The 22358-nt window shown below is 49.2% G+C and overlaps 2 long non-coding RNA genes across 2 annotated transcripts; one reads left to right on the top strand and one right to left on the bottom strand.

The window, feature by feature from the left end:
• The first annotated feature begins 4504 nt into the window (after positions 1 to 4504).
• On the top strand, positions 4505 to 12655 carry LOC143843938 (uncharacterized). The gene is made up of 3 exons (XR_013233752.1): positions 4505 to 4785; positions 8639 to 8741; positions 12049 to 12655. It is a non-coding gene; the product is annotated as an uncharacterized LOC143843938 (long non-coding RNA).
• LOC143843940 (uncharacterized) lies at positions 5351 to 21176 on the bottom strand. Its single transcript, XR_013233754.1, has 3 exons — positions 18837 to 21176; positions 8320 to 8395; positions 5351 to 5847 (listed from the first exon to the last, which is right to left on the bottom strand). It is a non-coding gene; the product is annotated as an uncharacterized LOC143843940 (long non-coding RNA).
• Positions 21177 to 22358: the final 1182 nt, after the last annotated feature.

Here is a 22358-nt window from a genome sequence, read left to right as displayed (position 1 = left end):
GGCTGCGGAAGTTGGACCATAAGGAAGGCCGAGCGTCAAAGAATTGAGGCTTTTGAACTCTGGTGCTGGAGAAGACTCTTGCGAGTCCCTTGGACTGCAAGGCGAACAAACCGGTCAGTCCTAGAGGAGATCAGCCCTGACTGCTCTTTAGAAGGCCAGATCCTGAAGATGAAACTCAAATACTTTGGCCACCTCATGAGAAGGAAGGACTCCCTGGAGAAGAGCCTAATGCTGGGAGCGATCAAGGGCAAAAGAAGAAGGGGACGACAGAGAATGAGGTGGCTGGATGGAGTCACTGAAGCAGTAGGTGCAAACTTAAATGGACTCCGGGGAATGGTAGAGGACAGGAAGGCCTGGAGGATCATAGTCCATGGGGTCGCGATGGGTCGGACACGACTTCGCACATAACAACAATAGTGCTATGTGTCCCACAAATCCTTAAACCACTCCTTCTTTGGATCACTGGTTACTGGGAAATGTCCTGGGTCGAAGAACCTGTGTGGGCAAATGGCTGTGTGAGGAACTCACTGTGTTATTAATGAAGCTGCATAGTCCAGTATAAGCCAGGTGCTGGGAGTAGGGCTGATTACACAAATTTTAATAGTTACCCATTAATTGGCAAGGATGAGGGAAGTAGCTGGGTGGCATTTGGTCTGAAGCAGGGTAACAATTGTCCCTGGCTTACTTTATCTCTACTCGGGTAGCCTTTGGGTCAGCCTACTGATGAAGACATTTAGGATGGACATCAGGCTTTGCCTGTGCTGGGGCCTGGAAAACTGCTCTTTGGAAAGATGGGTTTTGATGCATGTCAAGCGCAGGACGCTTGTGAGCTACACCTTGAACCAGGAGGACAGGCAGGATATAAATCTTTTAATAAGTTAATTAACAAAATGTCCATTTGCAGCTTTCCATTCTGAAAGAAGGAGGGAGGTATCCTCAGGACTCTCTCCCCTGCCTTGAATTACCTCTGTGGGCTTGCCTAATGCTGCTTGCCTTTATGCATGTCCATGAAGCTTCTGACACCACTTAGGCAGCTGGCTAGCCAGATGGAAGCTCTTCAAAAGCATAGGTGTACAGTGGTGCTCTTAGGGACTTGATGCAGCCATCCCTGTAGAGATCACACAATTCAAGCTTGAGTCTGCGTGAGTTTTCTTCTCTTCCTAATTCAGGCTTGGAAGGCATATCTGGGTTAATTCTTTTAAAACTTTCTTCCTTAGGACTACTTCATTTCCTTCCCCTTATGCACCAAAGAAGAGATGCTTGCTGCTGCTGTATGCATGTACTTCAAGACTGGAGAAAAGCTGCCAGAAGGTGCAGTCCTGAGTTTGCTCACCCCTGCCCTCATCAGAATCCAGAGGTGAGAGTAGACACACATGGATATCCCCCCCCAAAAAAAGCTTCGTATAATAGGTCCTAGGAATCATGAATGCTTTAGAAAAAGAATGGGGGGGGAGGGATAGGTGGCATCCCATTCTGGGCTTCTGGTGCTAGATGGACCTTGATTGATGTCATACCCAAGATCACTTAATACAAGTAAGCAGCGCCTTATTTCATCCCAACCTCTTGTTTTGTATATTTAACAAAAGAGCAGGCATGCTAGATCAGACAAAATGTTTCATCTAGTCTCATGTCCCGTTTCACACATTGGCCAATAACGTATTGAGACATTTGCTCAAATGAATACAGTAAAAGAAATTAGTGGATTATGAAAGGGAGACCCCATTAATTGAATTGTGAACTGCAAAGTCATGCATGGAACCTTCTTGCTATGATCTTATTGACAAGCCTTCTCTCTCTCTCTCTCTCTCTCTCTCTCTCTCTCTCTCTCTCTCTCTCTCTCTCTCTCTCTCTCCCTCTCCCTCTGTCTCTGTCTCTCTCTCTCTCCCTCTCTCTCCCTGTCTCTGTCTCTCTCTCTCGGGTGTACACACAGACACACACAAAGATGGAGGATCAATGGAAAGTGAGGGTAGAGAAAGGGGTGTGTTTAACTTTTGGGGGTGTGAAACTTTTATGGCCAGTAGCCAGAACGATGTTTTATTTATTTTCTGTAAACCACCCAGAGCCATATGGATGGGCGGTATGTATAAATAAATAAAGAAGCAAACAAATAAATAAATTAGACTTTTAATACCGCTGCTCACAGTTCACAGAAAAAATAAAATATATAAGAAGTGACATGATGAAACATATCTTAAAACAATCCCCAGTAATCCTAAAAATAAACCCAAGCATCATAAAATTGGCGGTGTACACAACATAAAATCAACCTCTACTCACGCATTGGACCATTAGGGCCGGTACCGTCTAATACAGAGGTTCTCAACCTTGGGATCAGGGCCCCACTTGGGGTTGCCTGGGCCCTCCCCCAGGGTTGCCAGGTTGCCTGCCACTATGGTGGCGGTGGCAGCCTGTGGAAGCGTGTGGTGGCGGGCAGTGGGCAGTGGTGGGTAGAGGCGGTGGAGCCATGGCAATGCCTGCCTCCAGGCTGCCTCAATTGTTGTGTGCATGTGTGCACACGGGTTTGCAGTGTTCCACTGGCTCCTTCTCCAGCTGCCTAGCATGTCGGGAGGGTTGCGCCAGTGCCTGCCGAGGAATGCGTCTAAATACTGTGATCAGCCCTTTCAGAGCTGGCAGGAAAGTGACCCCCTCCCTCTGCGGGTCCAAAGTGGTCCCATCTCTCCTGATTCCGTCCGGCAAGCCCTGCGCGCTCTGCAGCAGGGCTGCGTCGGAATCCCCCCCCGCCCCCGTGGCTAAAGAAGGGAGAAAGGAGAGAAGCGGTGAGCCAAGGGAGCATGACGCGTGCCTAAGCCCAGCCCGGAGTGGGACAGCGAGTAATGTGGACGTAGTGGCAGCAGCCCCCTCCCCTGAGCAGGGCCCTCGCCCCCTCCCGTCACCTCCTGCGGGCCACGTCTGGGGGTCCAGTGGAAGCTCCTCTGCAGCGCTAAACTGGCAGCTCTTTTGGTGGGTCCCTGCTGGGCTTCGGCGCTGAAGTTGGGGTCGTGGCAAAGAAAAGGTTGAGAACCACTAGTCTAATACAATGCACGGGAACCAAAGGTGGGGGGGAGGAGGGCGAGATTCCAGGTATCTGGGATCAACCGTCCGGCTCTAACCAAATGCCTGATGAAAGAGCTCTGGTTTGCAGGCTCCGCGGAACTCAGGGAGTCCGGTCAGAGCCCGCGGCTTGTCTGGGAATTCCTTCCACCAGGCAGGCGCTAGGACCAAAAAGGTCCTGGCCCGGAGCAGGACAGTGAGCAACGTGGATGTGGTGGCGGCAGTCCCCTCCCCCGGGCATGGCCCTCGCCCCCCTCCAGTCACCTCCTGTGGCGGGTCACTTATGGCCTTGTCTGGGGGTCCGGTGGAAGCCCCTCCACAGTGCTAAACTGGCAGCTCGTCCGGCGGGTCCTTGCTGGGCTTTGGCGCCGAAGGGGTCATGGTTGAGAACCACTAGGGCTGGTACCATCTAATACACAGGAACCAGAGGGGGGGAAGAGGGATCAGATCTCACACCCTGGGATCAACCGCCCGGCTCTAACCAAACGCCTGACGGAAGAGCTCATAGAGTCCCGTCAGAGCCCGCAGCTTGTCTGGGAGCTCATTCCAACAGGTCCTGGGGCCTCCCGGGGCCCCGGGACCATTAAGAGATTCATACCGCAGAGCAGAGTGCCCTGCGGGGGTCATAAGGAGGTAAGCAATCCCGTAGGTAAGCAGGGCAAGGACCCCCAACATCTTTGAGCCTGTGGGCACATGGTGGCCGTGGCAACAAAGCGGCTGCCACAGGAAGCGGAACCAGCCACCGAATTAGTGCCACAACGTGGCTTCAGTAAGTGTTGACTCTTGTGCAGTGGCCCTGCCTGGCCCCATCCGCTTCTTAAAACCGCTTGGTGGGCCCTGGAAAGGGCAGGCAGCCTTGACGGTGCTCACAGAAACCACATTGGGGATCCCAGAAGTGGCGGTTACAGCGTCAGCCGGGAATCTGGGAACAGAGGTTCAAATCCCCTGCCTGCCAGGAAAGCTGTGATGTTGGTCCATTCACATTCTCAGCCTCCCCTACCTTGCAGGGTTGTTGTGAAGATAAAATGGAGAGAATGATCTCATAGGCACTTTGGGTCTCAGCTGGGGAGAAAGGCAGGGAATAACAGTCAACTAAAGAAACAGGACATGATCTTAGAGTGTCACTGGGTGCCAGAGATCATTTCCAGATGACACTGAAAGGTCCTTTTTGGCAGCTCTACTGATATTTGTGCCCCATGCAGAGCAGACCTGGGAAAGCACATCCAATGCCCATTCTCTAGCCCATGTGGCTTTGGGGGTTTGAAATGTGCCCCAGAAGACAACTTCCCTGCCCAGTCCAGCGAATTGTGCGGGCCTGAGCCAGGGGCGGGCAGCGTGTGCCTTGGGGGCGAACCCTCCAGAGGGCAGGGGGCGAGAGGGAAGCGCTCCACTCCACTCCACTCCACTCCGGCCGATCCAGCTCGCGTTTTTCTTTCTGCTCCAGGAGGGCTCCGTCCAGCTCCCGAGCGCAGCCCAGGCGAGCCTCCCTCCCCCCTCTCCCCTCTCCCCCTCCCCCTCCCCCGCCGAGGGTCTGGCCGGGGAAGACTCTCGACGAACCTTCCGGGGAGAGCACGTTGCCGTCCCCATTGCTCGGGGGAGCGCGGGCGGGCGGGGGCCGTCTGCACCGCGCCGGGGAAGAGAAAGGGGCCGCTCCGCCCGGGGCAAGGGCCTCTGCAGCGCCATGCCCGGCTCCCCCTCTCCTCCCGGGGCCAGACGGACATCGCAGCGAGCCTGGTAGGCATTTGGGGGGGGGGGGGACTTCGGGGCTGAGCTGGCCGGGAGTCGGCGGCGAGGGGAAGGAGACGGGCGACTCGGGAGGCTGCCGCCGAGTGGGAATCCCCGCCGGGCAAGCACGGCTGACTCTGCCGCTCCCGCCCGCGTCGGGGAACCCTTGCAGAAGGCGCGCTACGTGCGGGGAAAAAGTCCTCCAGGAAGCCCGCTGGCTGCCGGTCGCCCCACCTCGGCCGCCTGAGTCAGGAGGGAGCAGCCCGCCCTCACTTCTGCTTCCCCAAAAGCCTTCTGTGCGGGGAGGGGGCAAGACCGTGTTTGGTGTCTCTCTCTCTCCCCCCCCTCGTGGGCCGCATTTCCTGGTTTTATACCCAAGCCCCGAAGTGACTGCGAAAACAAAGCTGTATTTTGGACTCATCCTGGTTCGTTCACAAGTCCCTTCCAACCTCCGGGATACTTGGATCCGCCATGGCTCAATATTGTCCCTGGCCCATTGCACACCCCTCCCTTTCCCACTTGACAGGCGTACTGGCGATGTTTATTTCTTGGGCTCTTCCCCCCCCCCCCCCGTGGGACCGAAAGTGTCTTATCAGTGCATACTTCTCTCCTGCATGTCTGCCTCACAACAACTTTGTGAGGCAGGTGAGACTGACTGGTCCAAAGTCATCCATCGTGTAGTGGTTAAAAAGCAATGTACCCTGGAGAACCAGGTTTGATTCTCCACTTCTCCACATGCAGCCAGCTAGGGAGGGTGACTGTAGGCTAGCCACAGTCCTCTTAGAACAGTTCTCTTAGAGCGCTCTCAGACCCCCCCCCCCCCACAAGATGTCTGCTGTGGGGAGATGAAGGAGAGGGTGTTTGTAAGACACTTTGGGACTCATTCAGGTTGTGAAAAGTGGGGTATAAAAAAAGCTCTTCTGACAACCTTTCATGTCAGAGCAGTAGGCATCAGAGGAACACCACCGTTCCTGGACTGCGCCAGGCGGTGTGAACTAGCAGCTTTTGATTGCGGGATAACAGGGTGGCTGTCCTCTCAGGAATTCCTCAAGCACTCTGCGTAGCACTGTCCTGCAATTGCGGAAATGGCATCTTAGCACAGGGTAAACAGCACTTTTGGGATTTCTCCGTCAGGCTACGCATTTGGACAGTGTAACTACCACGGATAGGAAAAGGACAGGTGGACAGTAGCCAAGAGTGAGAGTCCAGTAGCTGTTAATGAAATTTGTGGCAGGGTGGGAGCTCTTGTGAGTCACCGCTCCCTTCTTCAGAGGAGGTATACCACTGGGAGTGTGGTGGCAAGAACACTGTTTCCTACGAGAGTGTCCTAGGGTAACCGAGCGACCGTGGAACCGAATGTGGTATCCTCCACATGCAGCCAGCTGGGTGACCTTGGGCTCAATATGGCACTGACAAAGCTGTTCTGACGGAGCAGTAATGTCAGGGCTCTCTCAGCCTCACCCACCTCACAAGGTGCCTGTTGTGGGGAGAGGAAAGGAAAGGCGACTGTAAGCCGCTTTGAGACTCCTTTGAATAGAGAAAAGGGGCATATAAGAACCAACTCTTCTTCTTCTTCTAAAATTGGAGATAGAGTGAGTAACTGTGCGGGGACGGGGAGTGACAAGGAGGCCATCACCAAGTAACTTTTTGCAAGAAAAGTCTGCACAGGCTCCCAGTGACAAAAAGGGAACTCGAGCTCCGTTGGAAAAGTCCACATGTGTCATGGAATTCAATTTTTAATGTGAATAGCTTGGCATTGGAAAATGTAATAAATAATACAATCATTATTTTCATTACATTTTTACCCCACGCATTCTGGAGGCTCCGGGCTGCTCACAAAGGGCTAAGATATATAAACAAGACATTAAATATTAGGTTTGAAAATGCTAACTAAGTACGGTAAGTCAGTTTCTCGCTACCTCCTTCCCCAAGTGAAAAAGAGGCAAGATTAATAGATTTATTCAGATGGCATTTTGTTAGATGGGACGTAGGTAGGGAGGCCAGCAACTATAAGCATCAGACAGGCATAGCATAAGCCAAAGGTCTCTTGGCTTCATCTGTGCTGATGTTTATTATGGGGGGGGGGGCAAGGCTAGTCTGATCTGTGCTTGCCATTTGCATTGTTTTATCAAGCAGCCGAGTACTGCTTAATTTCCGTTTGACTACATAGGTGAAAGATTGATGTGATCTGAAGAGAAACCAGAGTATCGGAGAGTAAATACTCTTCCAGCTCTATGACAACCCTGTATGCAGCTTTTGTTGATTTGAAATCGGCTTTTGACTCTGTGTCAAGGGAATTACTATGGGAGAAATTAGATAAGACTAACATAGATAAGTGTCTTCTATTTTTGATACGTCCTATGTATGAAAATACTACCATCAGAATTAAGTGTAATGCCTATGGTCATCTGACTAATTCTATTAAGGCACTTAAGGGAGTTAAGCAGGGTTGTGTTCTATCACCCCTACTGTTTAACATCTTTATAAATGATATGGTTGAACATTTTCAGAATAGTGAATTACATCCCCCCAGATTAGCTAACAACCATATCTCACTACTGCTGTATGCAGATGACGCTGTCCTGTTATCAAGGACGCCAAATGGAATGAGAAGGGCCTTGGTTCTACTGGCTACTTACTGCCGATTGAACCAGCTAGAGGTCAATCATTCAAAAACAAAGATTATGGGTTTTGGTAACAAGCCTAAAGCATATACATGGTGTCTCAATTCATCACCCATAGAACAGGTCAGATTTTACAAATATCGGGGAGTACTATTCCAATCAAATGGCCGTAGAAACTCCCATATATCATATATCTCCTCACATGTCCAGAGAAGCTCAGGTGCCATTCAGAAATTCTTCTGGCACAAAGTTGGGCGTAATGTTCCCGCAGCCCTTAAGCTGTTCAAGGTAAAACCTCTAGCACAGATCATGCATGGGGCCGCATTGTGTATAAATGTCAATATTTCCAGCCTAGAAAAGACCCAAGCTAAATTTTTAAGATCCCTGCTTCAAGTACCAACCAGCATTTCCAATGCTGCAATCCGGGTAGAAGCAGGAATGTATTCTGTCCAGACCAGAATATGGATATGTACGTCCACGTACTGGTTAAAATTGCTTCTTTCCACAAAGGGTTTGCTTTACCTAATTGATGTCTGAATCATTGGTTGTGTTGTAGATATCCACTCTTGAGAAAAAACTTTGCTCATATGGTCTATCCAAACAGTTAATACTGTCTCTGAGTTTCAACCGAGCAAAGGAAATGATAATACAAAGAATCTTAGATATCCATCGCCAACAGGATTTCAATCAAGTAAAAAATCCACTGTTTCCATAGCCTCCACTTAATAATTTGAGACCATTACCTTATTTATCTAATCTTGTTTCCCCAGAACATAGGAAATCATTTACTCTTTTACAATATAACATGCTCCCATCCGCTTCTAGGAAAGGCTTATTCAAAAAAAACACCCATCTGTGATCTTATAGCTGGAATGTTTTTAAATTCTATAATATTTTAGTTATCAATTTTTTTATGTACCTTGTTAATGCCTTGGTCAGCAAAACTGTCATGGAAGACTGGAGGTGCTGGTAGCTGCAAGATGAAAATCATCATTCTGAATGAGAGTGAAAATACAATACGTCAGTAGTGACTTTTGAAAATATCTGTTTGTTGTATCTTATGGGTTCTGTTTACTCATTCTAGTCTAGTCAGAGGACTGGAAGATTATTAGAAACTCTTGCTCTTTTCCCTTTCAGCTGAGTGGTAGCTTGGGGGTTCCCTCTGTTCATTGTTTACATGTCCTTTACTGATGCTGTTTGTAGAACTGATGCTCTGCTGTCTTTCACACCTTCATCAGTGTTGCATCTGGATGCACTGAGGCATTTTCAAGGTGATTTTGAAACTACAACGTGTTGAAATGTGTCAGGAACTGCTTGTAGTGGATTCGTGTCTGGAGACCGGTGAGTTTTAAATTTTCATGTAGGCATGTCAGTAGTGTGTATTTATTTATTTTATTTATATTTACTTGGATTTTAATACCACCCATTCTTTGCGGTTCTGGGCAGTTTACATGGAACACTGCATATATTTACATGGAACATTATAACCATCTATAACATTATATAATTTTCAATACATCACCATCTAACAGTAACAGTTACAACATAACATGAATAACATCAATGCTGGGGAGATCAAATTGTTCAGTCATGGGAAGGTGTCTGAGGGGGGACCAGAAGATGTTCCGAGGTGGTCCGCCTCAAGCGAATGCCTGGTGGAGGAGCTCCCTTTTGCAGGCCCTGCAGAACTGTGGGAGTTCAGGCAGGACTCTGATTTCCTCAGGGATCTTGTTCCACCAGGTAGGGGCCAGGGCCGAGAAGGCTCCGACCCTTGTTGAGGTCCGACGCGCTTCTCTGGGGCCAGGGATCCGCAGCCAGTTGGAGGTGGCAGAACGTAAGGCTCTTTGGGGGATATGGGCAGGGAGGCGATCTCTCAAATACATGCTTGGTATGCCTGGTATGTTTCTTATTACTTTTCTGTATCAAATGTGGCCCCTGTGGCACAAATTGATGTTAGTTGTACTTTACAAACATATTATTTCTGCAGTTCAGCAAAGCCACAGAAGCGTTCATTCCCACTGACTGAATGTACATTTAAGGCCACAGTTGGACTTCCGTGAGGGAAGTCATCCACAGATGGTCAGGTCATGCTTCTGCTCACTGAGGTAGGGCTAGTCATATTCAAATGATTTTTAGTGGCCGTAATGGGTGACCATGGGCTGGCCTTCCAGTTTCAGATAGCCCTCCAGTTTCAGATAGCTCCTGGCTAGCTCCACTCACCCTTTTCCCACTCTTTAATTGCAAGATGAGTGAAGGAAAAACTCCAGGGGCTGCACCCACTCGCAGATCCAGCACAATAGGCCTGAAGACGAAGAAGGGCTTCAAGTAGTCAGTTGAGAACCTGACCAAGGCTTTTGGGCTGGGACCTCAGACTACGAAGAAGGACCTCAAGGAGGCAGCTGACTCCCTGCCCGAGGTTTCGGGGCTGGTGTACACAGGCGTGCAATCGGCAGCCTCTGCAGAGTGAGCCCCCGAAGTCCCGGGGGTGGGTTCCTCTGCCACCAGCCGGGACTAGAAGGTGGATGACCCAGAGCACTGTGGGAGTCTCAAGGGGCTGGCCTACCCCAGTGGTGAAACCGCTCCAGTCCACAGGGAAATGCCTAGTTGTGGGGCAGAGCCCTTGCAGGAGAAGAGACCACCCCAGGAGTAGGGGGCGCTCCAAGGTGTCTGGCAGGAATGGGGCAAGGTCAAGCGCCCCACACCTGGGCACCAGAGAAAATGTGTGTGTGTGGTGGAAGGCAGCCTGTGAGTCAGCATCCACCCTACTTCCTCCCATCATGGTGCTGGCAGTAGTTTCCAAAACAGGGCCCCCCACAGGTGGTGGTTTGAGCAGACTCTGCCCAGCCAACTGTGACTCTGGCTGCCCAGGTGATTGTGACACCTACAGCCATCTAGCCTGTCATCCAGTGCAGCACACAGGCTTTTCACAGAGCTCCCAGGAGCAATATGAAAAGTGGTTCCTGCAGAATGCCCCTGTGCGATTGCAAACCGAAAAGCTGCCCCCGGCCAGTAGGGGCCCCCAGCTGCCCCCAGCCAGTCCACCTGCCCCATCTGGCAGAGAGAAAGGCAGTTATGAAACGCATCCAACCCTGGGAGCGGGCTCGGTGGCTCCCTGAGATGTCCGCCCTGGCCATGCTTCAGGGCGAGATTGCCCCACGCCAGCCACCAAGTATTCCCTCCCTTTCCCAACCAAGGGATCGCTTGCGCTGGCTGCCTTCCCCTGCTGCGCCTGCCCGACTTTTCCCTCCTATAGCACCAGCGGGAGCACCTCGGAAGGCTGCTTCCACCAGCGGCCATCCTTTTATATTAATTCCGGGGAACAATTGCTGCCCCCACCCACCGCCGCCGAGGTCATCCCTCCAGCGACAGGTAAGACCAATGTTTCGTTCTCTCTACACATAGACATAATTAGGTGAGAAGGCGACAGTATACAGCCTTGCCGAACTCCAGATTAGAACTCCAGATTAGAGGCTGCTGCTATTAACTACTACATAATGCTGGGTCTTTGGTTTGTGTATCCTAGGGACTAGTACCTTCTGGTTGCAGCTTTCGAGGTCACAGGCAAAGTCTTTTCCAGTCCTGTTGCCTGTGGTAGTGGATGCTTCAATGGGCAATTATTAGACCTCAGCTTTTATATATATGTAGTCTGCCCCTAAACCAGTAGTTCTCAACCTGGGGGCTGGGACTCCTTTGGGGGTTGAATGACCCTTTTGCAGGGGTCGCAGCAGCTTGGCCGGTGCGGGGTGCCGCCATTGTTGCCGCTCCTGCAGGGGCCACACAACAGCCTTGCGGGGTAGATGGAGATAGAGCGTTTGTCTGTCTGGAGCAGCAGAAAAGAGCGAGATTGGCTTGGTGAGACAAGAGGCAGAACTGAACTGAGAAATCCCAGGAAAAAAAACAATTTATATACAATCATGAACAATGGATCTTTACGCCATATTTCAGTTTCGGTTTAATTTCTGTGAAAGAACACTTGCACAATTTTATGGTTGGTGGTCTTCACAACAAGGGGAACTGTATTAAGGGGTCGCGGCATCAGGAAGGTTGAGAACTACTGCCCGAAACAGTGGGTATTATTTCACAGAGAACATTACCCAACTCAAAGAAAGCAATGCCAGATCGGAAGTTGTGGCGGCAGTTGTGCTATAGCTAAGAGTCAGATTCGCCAGAATGGCTCTCATCATCCTCATTCATACAAAAAACAGGGTTGCACTTACCTGTAACTGTTGTTCATCGAGTGGGGTTCTGTGCAGTCCCACATGGGTTCTGCGGAATCGCAGGCCTGCTTCGGAGATATAACCAGCCAACATAAGCTCAAAAAGACTCCCAAGAGTGCCAGCCCCTCCCCTCACAGAGTGACTTTCCCGCCCAGAGTCACGTGATGTGGGAGGAGCTAGCACTCTTCCCTCACTCCTTCCCTTTTGCCGCTTATCAATCAATACTACGCGGCCCAGCGGGGATGGAGGGAGGGTTGTGTGACTGCACAGAAGACCACTCGATGAACAACAGTTACAGGTAAGCGCAAGCCTGTTTTCATCTTCGTGGGTTCTGTGCAGTCCCACATGGGAGACTAGCAAGATCACTCACCGTGGAGATGGGGTGGGCTATGCGTGCTGTATTGATTGCAACACTGCCTTTCCCACCGTAGCATCAGTTGCGGAGTCAACGTCCAGGGAAGAGTGACGCACAAGAGTCCCCGGTGTTGACCACGTAGCCGCCCTGCAGATATCGGACAGTGGAAGTCAAGCTGCGAATGCTGCCGAGGTCGCTTGGGCTCTGGTCGAATGAGCAGATACTTTGAAAGGACAGTCACGCTGTGATACTCTGTAAGCATGCTGGATCGCCTGCACCACCCATCTGGAGAGTGTTTGAGCAGATGCCCTTTTACCTTATTAACCCCTTTAAAGCGCACAAAAAGCGACCTATCAGTTCTAAAATGTTGCGTTCTATCCAAATAAAAAAGAATTGCTCGTCTCACGTCTAATGTGTGCATATGTCTCTCAAACTGTGTAGTTGGATCTGGAAAGAAGGTTGGAAGTATGATTGATTGGCCTAAGTGGAACTTTGACACGACCTTGGGCAAAAAATTGAGGCTAGGGCGTAGCAATACTTTGTCCTTATATCGTTATAGGAAGGGAGGCTCCATTGATAATGCTGCTAACTCCCCTACTCGACGAGCAGAAGTAATAGCAGTCAAAAATACGACCTTGTGTGATAGAAACGACAAGTCCGTAGTTGCCATTGGTTCAAATGGTTTATGAGTCAGCATAGAAAGAACAAGTGACAAGCTCCATTGAGGGATTACAGGAGTTGTAGGAGGGAGCAATTTTTGTAAACCTTTTAAAAACATGTGGGACCTTGGGTGCGAAAATATAGGTTTGCCATTTATAAAACTATGTGAGGCTGAAACTGCCGCCAGGTGAACTTTAATGGATGAATTGGCCAGTCCACTCTGTTTTAAGGAGGTTAAATAAGACATCACTTCATTGAGGCTACACGTACACGGGTCGCACTTCGTAGAAAGACACCACATTTCAAATCTCCTCCACTTAGCATCATAAGACTTACGAGTGGAAGGTTTCCTAGCCGCTTCCAAAATAAAATTTACCGACAGGTTGGGGACGGCTGTATCAGCCACGCTGTTAGATGTAGAGGCCTCGGGTTGGGGTGAAGAATTTTGCCCCAATGCAGGAGGTCGTGGTGATCTGGGAGATGCACAAACTTGCCTTGGGCTAGGCGGTATAGTGTGGGAAACCACGTTTTCTGTGGCCAAAACGGTGTTACTAAAATGCAGCATGTTCTTTCGGTCATGATCTTTGCCACAACTCTTCCTACCAATCCGAATGGTGGGAAGGCGTAGAAATGGGAGTTCTCCCAAGAAATTAAGAAGGCATCTCCGAGAGATTTTTGATCCACGCCGCCCCTCGTGCAAAATTGAGGGCCCTTGGTGTTTAGGGCGGTAGCAAACAGATCTATTATGGGCTTCCCCCATGCCCGGAACAGTGGGGCCAGGTAGTGGGTAGTGATGGACCATTCTTGTACTGTGTTCACGTCCCTGCTCAAAGCGTCTGCCCATATGTTGTTTTTTCCCGCTATGTGTACAGCTGTTAGGTACGTGTTGTTGCTTAAAGCCCAGTTCCAAATTCTGATTGCCTCTTGGCATAAGGCTGTAGATTTTGTGCCTCCTTGTTTCTGAATAGAATAGACTGCTGCTATGTTGTCGGAAGTGACCAGTACCCGCTTTCCTCCGAGAATATCTGCGAGGGAAGAAAGAACATATCTTACAGCCCGCAGTTACAGATGATTGATGTGCAGACAACGTTCACCGGGTCCCCATCTACCCGCAACAGAATGTGTGCCACAGTGTGCACCCCAACCTAGCAGAGATGCATCAGTATACAGAATGATGTCTTCCTTACATGTGCCTAATGGGACCCCTTTCATAAGGCTCTCGGGTCTCTCCCACCACCCAAGAGAGCGGAGGACTGCCCGCAGAACTGAAAATCGTTTCCATCTACTAACAGTGTGAGGTTTGCATACAGATAGAAACCACAATTGGAGAGGTCTCATGTGTAACCTTGCATTTGGGGTAACAGCCGCCGGAGAAGCCATGTGTCCCATCAGGGTCTGAATCCTAAGCACAGAATGGCGCCTACATTTCCTCGTGTTCCTTGCTAAGGAAGAAATCCGACACATTCTATCAGATGGCAGAAACGCCATGTGTCTAAGGCCATCCAACAGGGCTCCAATAAACACCAGGGATTGTGTAGGTGTTAAATGTGATTTTGCCAGATTAATGTTAAAACCAAAGGAGGTTAAAAGATCCACTGCGCATGAAACAGCGGTCATAACCTTGCCTGGAGAATGGCCCACCAGTAACCAATCATCAAGATACGGGTACAATAGTATTCCCCGTGTCCGAAGATGAGCCACAACCACATTCGTAACCTTTGTGAATACTCTGGGAGCGGAGGCAAGGCCGAATGGGAGCACTGTGTATTCATAATGCAACCCTGCAGCATAAAATCTCAAAAATTTTGTACAAGATGCGTTGATGGAAATATGAAAATAAGCATCTTTCAGATCCACTTTTGCGAACCACAAATCCCCTTCTAAGAGAGGAAGGAGTTCAAACAAAGAAAGCATCCGAAAACGTTGTACTGAAATAAAATTATTCAAATCTCTCAAGTCCAAAATGGGTCTTTTACCCCCGTCTTTTTTATCTACTAGGAAATACCTAGAGTAAAACCCTGGGGTGGATGGCGTGGATCCCAAACATTTAATAGCTTTTTTATTTAAAAGCTCCGTTATTTCTGTCAGAATCTCAGGATCCTGAACATCCCCCTCTGTAAAAGGCACATTAAACTTAGGAGTATCCACAAACTCCAGGTAGTAACCGGTCTTTATTATCGATAGTATCCATGTATTGTTTGTTATGGACAACCACCTGTCAAACCTTACAGACAACATACCCACGGGGCAATCGACTTCGGATAGTCATTGCGACTGTGTCTGACGGCCCCAGGCATCTCTATCAGGGGCCGATTGGCGGTTTCATCCCCCACCCCTTCTACGGGATTGTTGCTGGAACCTTGGGGCTGGAGAAAAATCCCGTGATCGATTATCGAAGTGGGAACGAAAGGGTTGTGACCGGTAAAAAGGACGGTTCCACTGTCTAGGGCGGGACTGAACAGTCGAGGAACCAGCAATCCCCAAAGATTTCGCCTGGAGGCGATACTTTCGCATCTTCTCCAGGACCTCATCAGCCTGAGGACTAAACAACTCTGTCCCATCAAATGGCAGATCCTCCAAGGCCGAACGGATCTCTCCTGATAAGGAGGATGATTTGAGCCAAGAGTATCTGCGCATAACGACTGCTGTCGACATTATCCTACCCAGACAATCCACACTATGTCTGGAGGATTTAACCTGCTGCTTAGCTAAATCCTTCCCTTCTGTAATTGGGGCCTGAATGAAAGGTCTATGTTCGTCAGACATGGATGCCAATAAAGGCTCCAACTTTTCCCAGAGCATCTCCTGATACCGGCTCATCATGGTTTGCATATTTACAACTCTGATGTCCATGGCCGAAGAGGAGTACAACTTCCTACCGAAGGCATCGAATTTTTTGCCCTCCTTATCAAGGGGTGCAGAATGTTGTTCCACTTTTCCCCTCCCCGGGAGTATAGCTGAAAAGACAGAGGATGAGGTAGGATGTTTGTAAAGGTAACCGCATCCTTCCTCTTGCACCCTGTACCAATGATCAATTTTACGCAAGGTTGGGGAAGCAGATGCGGGTGTTTGCCATGTGCGTTCAAGCACCTCAGACACCCCTCTGATCAATGGTAGTGCTACTGGGCCCACATCCGGGGAGTATAGAAACTCCATCAATGGGTCTTCTGATTTTTCAGCATTGACCCTGTAAGGGAGCTTCAGGGTATTAGCCATATGTATAAGCTGCTCTGAATATGGCTTATTTTCATCTGAGGGAGAGCGCCCTGTAGTAACCTCAACCTCTTCAGGGGGAGAAAGGGATACATTGTCAAAAGCGTCATACTCAGAGTCATTGTCTCTAACAAGAGCTTGACGTCGAAGAGACTCATCATCCAAAACCGGCACTCTCAACGTCGACGGTGCTCTCGACGATGAAGGTCCCTGGTGTCGATATGACTCGGGGTCCGCCACCCTCGCCGTCGAAGGCTTATCACCCCATTGCCTCCAGGACGCCGGAACCATCATGGGCACCCACGGCTCCGACGACGACGACGAAATTCGTCGGCGCCGAGCATGCCTAGATGGAATGTCCTCCTCTGAAGACGACGGCGAACTGCGCAGTCTCAACCTCGGCGGTGACCGTTGCCGTCAAGATACAGAAGAATCTCTGCGAGCCGCAGCGGAAGGCAGAAGATCACCCGCTGCCGAAGGCGGACCTCTCGATGTCGAAGGGAGGTCCCTCGAAGTTGACGGTAGGTCTCTCGACATCGAAGGCAGGTGTCTCGACATCGAAGGGAAATCCCTCAACGCCGAAGGGTCTCGAGTGCGAACTGGCGCCTCTGCCGACGTCGACGACCCGGCCATTGGCGATACAGCGGTATGCTCCGCCGCCGATAGAGATATGGCGTCCCGGCCCTGAGACCGTCCTCTCGACCCCACCTCTGATCTTGGTGGGGAGGTAGAGCTTTGCCTTCTGACTTTCTTCGAAGCCTTCGAATATACAGGGGATCGCCCTCTAGAGGGAGGAACTGCCCTTCTTCTTCTTCGAGGGGTTAAAAACCTGCCCTCCAGCCTCAGAAACTCCTTCAGCCGAAGGAGAAGGCCTCGGATCCTGTGGGGGTCTCAAAGATTTCTCCCACAGCGCTGCTTTCAAGCGCCTGGCCCGTTCATCCCGGGTCTTGGGTGTCAGCTTTTTACAAGAGGGACAGCTATTCACTGAATGCCCCTCACCCAAGCAGAGCAGGCACGAAGTGTGGTTATCAGACTTCGCCATTTTCGAGCCACACTGATCACACTTTTTGAAAAGTGCCATTTTTTTTCCTCAGAAAATATTGTTTTCTTCTTTTTTATCCAAATCTCTCACCTGAGGTGATCTATCAAGAGCTAGTTGGCTAGCGTCCTTCTCCACCAGCGGCAAAAAAAGGACTGAGGGAAGAGTGCTAGCTCCTCCCACATCACGTGACTTTGGGCGGGAAAGTCACTCTGTGAGGGGAGGGGCTGGCACTCTTGGGAGTCTTTTTGAGCTTATGTTGGCTGGTTATATATCCGAAGCAGGCCTGCGATTCCGCAGAACCCATGTGTGACTGCACAGAACCCACGAAGATGAACAAAGTCTTGTCTTAAAGAGGGGCCAACAAAGTTGTTTCAGGGTTCACAATGTACTAGCTGGTGGGTATATACGAAGGATACCTTAAGCAGTTTGTTTATTATGAAATAAAGTGGAATTCATCATGATTTAGATGGCCTAGACTAGCTCAATCTCAATGTCAGGAATTAGGCTGAGCCCAGCCTGTGGAGTCCCAAGTTAAAGCGCATCCGAAATCCAACAGTCAGTTGCAAATTTCAAAGGTAGCTTTATTAGGCAAAAGTCCACAGATTGCTAGAGCATGCCAAGATCTCCCTAAGCAAAGATCTTGATAATAACAGAGTACAAGGGGAATAAGCGGGGTAGTTATAGGGCTCACCAAATAAGGGAGGGGGCCGAAGGTATTTCGGCAGGAGAGCAGAAATGTGACAAGAGCCAGTTCCCAAGCGGCCAGATGGCCAGGAACCTTATCAGGCAGTTGGCACTTTGTTGAGACTTTCGGTTGTCTCCGCAAGGACACTTACAGTAAGATTGATACACTCGCATGGAGCCTCTCCCGCTGGGAAAGGAAGGGAGTGAAGTTCTCAGAGGACAGGTTTATTGCTTTACGGCCTTGGTTAGAACCGGCCGGAGAAGGCGAGAAAGTGTGAGAATATGCAGGGACGGATGGAGCCATGGATGGCATGAATAGGGGTTCATGACAATCAGGTTTTAAAAGACAAGCAGGGTAGGCCATGCTAAGTATCAAGCCCTTGACAGGCACATGTACGACTGGAGAGGAATAAGGAATTAACCATCAGCTAGCAGAATGACAAGATTCTATAACAGCATGCCTGGCAAAAGTATGAAAGGAATATTTACCTGCAGTTTTATCAGTACCACCCTTTTGAGAATGGGATTGTACATGGACTTGGCTCATCAGCATGCTTGTGCATCCCTCCCGTGTCCCTCTTCATGTGGCATTCAAGGAAGAAAGCCTAGTTTAAAACATACTGTGGATACCGCAAATGTGTCCAGGCTTACCAGAGTTCATTTCTCCACTCCCCAAGCCAGGATGCTAAGCCTGTTGCTGGGTACCTGACTCTGTTTTAAACTCAGTGTTCCAAACAAGGGCAGACAGAGGAGTGATGAACATGGTGAACCTGGCAAAAAGCCAATCTGTGCACACACCAGCTTATTATCCACTTGTTGTGATGTCTGAGAGCAACCTAAGATGCATAGAGAGATCCCATGCTTTGACTTAAGAAGTGCAAAAGGGTTTGGTTATGGTCCCTAGATAGCATCGGAAGACGCAGGGCAAACTGTGGGCCGGATCAAGGGCAGCCCCTTAAAAGACGACGGTCCACCCCCTTGCTTTCATAGATTTCTTGCCTTGCCAGCTGTGAAAATGCAAAGCAGAAATCTCACTTTGTCCACCCACACACACCTTCATCATGTTTTCTGCATCCTCTTGCACAGAAGGAACATCTTGTCACCGCGCAGTGACAGGCACTCTGTATCCCCACCCCCCAAAAATAAAAAGGTATGTATTATGACTAATCCACTGTTTTAAAAGGCTAATCAGATTCACAGAGGGAATTGGATTTGATAATGACACTTCTGTGCCTCACGGTCTCAACGCCACAGGGTTTGCTTACTCTTCGTTGAGTGCACAGCGGCGGCTCGTCGGACAGCCGTATTTTCTGAGGCTCTGCGTGAGTTCCTTGTACAGGGTGTCGGCAAGAAGGTGGGGAATCCCTTCCCAGGCCAGGATAAGGATCACAATGACGGCCGCTTGGCAGTGATGTCCTGCCCGCTCCCGGACCAAGCACAACAGCTTTTCTTCTTCGCTGCTTCTTCGTATGACCTGCGGGGAAAAAAGGTCTTCAGAGATCAAAGGTTCTGATGGCACTGAAATAGATAAAAGCCTGCTCCTGTCCGGGATTCCTTCCAGAGACAGTAATTATCTCTCCAAGATCATATTCTCCAACAACTAGCGCAGGGCCCTCCAACGTAGTGCCTCTGAGCACAACGGAGCTTGCCAACACCTTTTCTGGTGCCAATCGAGTACTTTTAGCAAGCAGGGGTGGGCAATGGGCCTTTGGCCCAGCAGGACGTCTGGCTGGTCACTGGAGATCTGATTTGACAGTACAGATTTTTAAATAAAATTCATTTGGCAGCAGCTGCCTCCGCAGCCCAAATATCTTTAAATAATACATGCATTCTAAAAGCTACCTTGCCTGAGATATTGAAGAGTTACTGTTATTTACTGGTTGGCGCTGCCTCCTGTGGCAGTCATTCAACTACTGGTTCCACCTCCTGTGGCAGTCATTCAGCTACTGGCTCCACCTCCTGTGGCAGTCATTCAACTACTGGCTCCACCTCCTGTGGCGGTCATTTTGTGATTGTTCCCAAAAGTGTGCCCATCCTACATCAACTGCAATGCTTGCCAGTCGAATTCCGGATCAGGTTAAAGGTTCTGGTAATTACCTTCAAGGCCATACGTGGTCAGGGCCCAGTGTACCTGAGGGACCGCCTCCCTGCCTATGCCCCCAAAAGAGCTCTATGCTCTGCCGCCACCAACTGGCTGATGGGCCCTGGCCCTAAAGAAGTCTGCCTGGCCTTGACCAGGGCCAGGGCCTTCTCTGTCCTGGCCCCTACCTGGTGGAATGAGCTCCCAGATGAGATCAGGGCCCTGACGGAGATAAAGCAGTTCTGCAGGGCCTGCAAAAGGGGGCTCCTCCACCAGGCATTTGGCTGAGGCCAGACACAACCAATCAACATCAGCAAGGCTGCTGCCCCCCCCTCTCCCTCCGCCCAGAAATCCAGCAGTTAATATTATTAATGTTATAACTAGTTATATGTAATGTATAGTTTCTTCAGTTCCATGTAAAACCATCCTTAGCCTTCGGAGAGGGCAGTATATAAATGCGAAAAATAAATAAATAAGTAAATAAATAAAGGCGATAAGGAAAGCACTCATACCTTATAACAGATTAATACAGTGCGCAAATACATCAGGGGTAGCCAAATTGTGGCTCTCCAGATGTCCATGGACTACAGTTCTCATGAGCCCCTGTCAGATTTGTTGTCCATGGATATCTAGAGAGCCACAGTTTGGTACCCCTGGCATACTACTGGGGGGGGGGATGGTACAGGACTGCATTCTGTTCTGTCTATTCTGCAAGGAAATATTGGGTATTTTGGCCAAATAGTCTAAACAAGAAGACATACAGAATAGTAACAGTTGGCTAGCAGTACCTCACAAGATCACAAATGAACGCTGAAAACTCATGGAATATAATAGACATAATAGACATAAGCTCACCATTCTTCATTTTAACTAGGAAAAGTAATAAATGCTCAGGTAGCTACACAGCAGCCTAACAGAAAATGATTTGGTATATCTGTACCAATTATAACCATGGTTAGGCATTACTGTCAGGGTAGCACGTGCAACCCATCCTATCTGATAAACTCAGCTAAATCATTTAAGAAGGATAACCGGGGAGCACACAAATCAAACCAAATACAAGCCAACATTTTAGGAAGCTGCAGACCATAAAATGCAGTGATCTTGGACTTGCAAGCATAGTAGTTCACACATAGAGAATAAAGCAGATGAGAGAAGGAGGCCAGAAGCACCAGCTGCCTCTGTAGTGTTAATGTCAAAGTCAATGTTTATTGTATACTTGTAAGGGCTTTGGGGGGACTGGACTGGTTTTTATCGTTTTATTGTAAACCGCTGCAAGTCTGAATGGAGTGCAACGGTACAGAAATATGAAAATAAATAAATATAAATAAATAATAGATGGACAGCAAAGAAGAACCTGTCTGGTTCCACAGTCTCACCAAATGCTTGGGCTGATTTAAACCAAGGATTCACAACCTGGCCTTTCCCCTGTGGCTCTCCAGATATCCATGGACTACAATTCCCATGCTGGCAGAGGCTCACACTCCAGAAGATGCTGAGGAAACCAAGATTGACTCACTGCTCTGAAAAGTGTCACTACATGTACCTTAATAGACATAAGCTCACCATTTTTCATTTTAACTAGACAGCACAGTGAATTAAACTCATGCCAAGATGGGCAGAACATGCTAAAGAGTCCATTTGCAAGCCTACTAAGCTGCCGTATCAGCTGAATCATGTCCAGCGATGCCATTTCTGGAGTCATTCATCTGGGCTCAACACCCTTATAGAATTGGATTTTGACATTGGCTTTGGTGATTTTGCAGGATTTTTTGCTGACAAATTCTCTCTGCACATGAATGCTGGTGGCATCCACTCCAAGGTCTATTAGTAGTTTTTGATGGTCATATAGGCCCCAAATAAGCAGCTTTCTCCATAGGGCAAACTGCTGCCCCAAAACTGGTTATAAGCCTCTGCTCACAGACACTACCACCCACCACAGCCTCTGTCACACAGGTTAAGCTATACTAGTAGGTCAGGTAGTCACAACTCACCATCTTCAGTCTTTGGTTGAGATTGGGTTTTTAAGATCAATGGGCCCTCCTCAGGCCTCACTATACTATCAAGCGAACCCTCTTGTGGATGACTGTGGGGAAGCAGGAGGGTTTTTAGCCATCTTGACATTTGTGATGTTTTTAAATCTAGTTTTAAAGGATTAGAGTTTTTATGGGGGTATATGGGTACGTGAGCCACCTTGAGTTCTATAATTCCAATAAATAATAATCTGCCTCTCTCTTTTCAATATAGGGAGATTCTTTCACACACCAGGTCCTCCCTCTCAATCCCAGAGATACCTCCAGACAAGGCATTCCAGTATCTTTTATCATCTGCTCCTCACTCAGATACAGAGATATTGGGGTTGGGACTCAAACACTACTTCAGTCACACCTTACCACAGTATCTATCTAATCTGTCTGTTTGTCCCAGCCTTTCTCAACATTTTTACCACTGAGAAACCCCAGAAGTAGCACAATCATGTAATATATGGTCAAGAAGCTTAGCTGTGTACATGTCCACTCAGGGCCCCTTCCCACCCCCTCCAGGCCCATCACTGGCCATGGGGGGGGGGCTTGTCATATCACCCGATAAATGTTTAACAAATTTAAAAAATATATAGAAAATGAATTAACTCCCACCCATTTAGGAAACCCTTCCAGGGCCATCAACATCCTGGTTGAGAAAGGCTGATCTCTCTCTCTCTCTCTCT

Source organism: Paroedura picta, chromosome 8 (assembly GCF_049243985.1).
Source record: "Paroedura picta isolate Pp20150507F chromosome 8, Ppicta_v3.0, whole genome shotgun sequence".
NCBI classification, from domain to species: domain Eukaryota; kingdom Metazoa; phylum Chordata; class Lepidosauria; order Squamata; family Gekkonidae; genus Paroedura; species Paroedura picta.
This window is presented reverse-complemented; position numbering and strand designations above follow the sequence as displayed.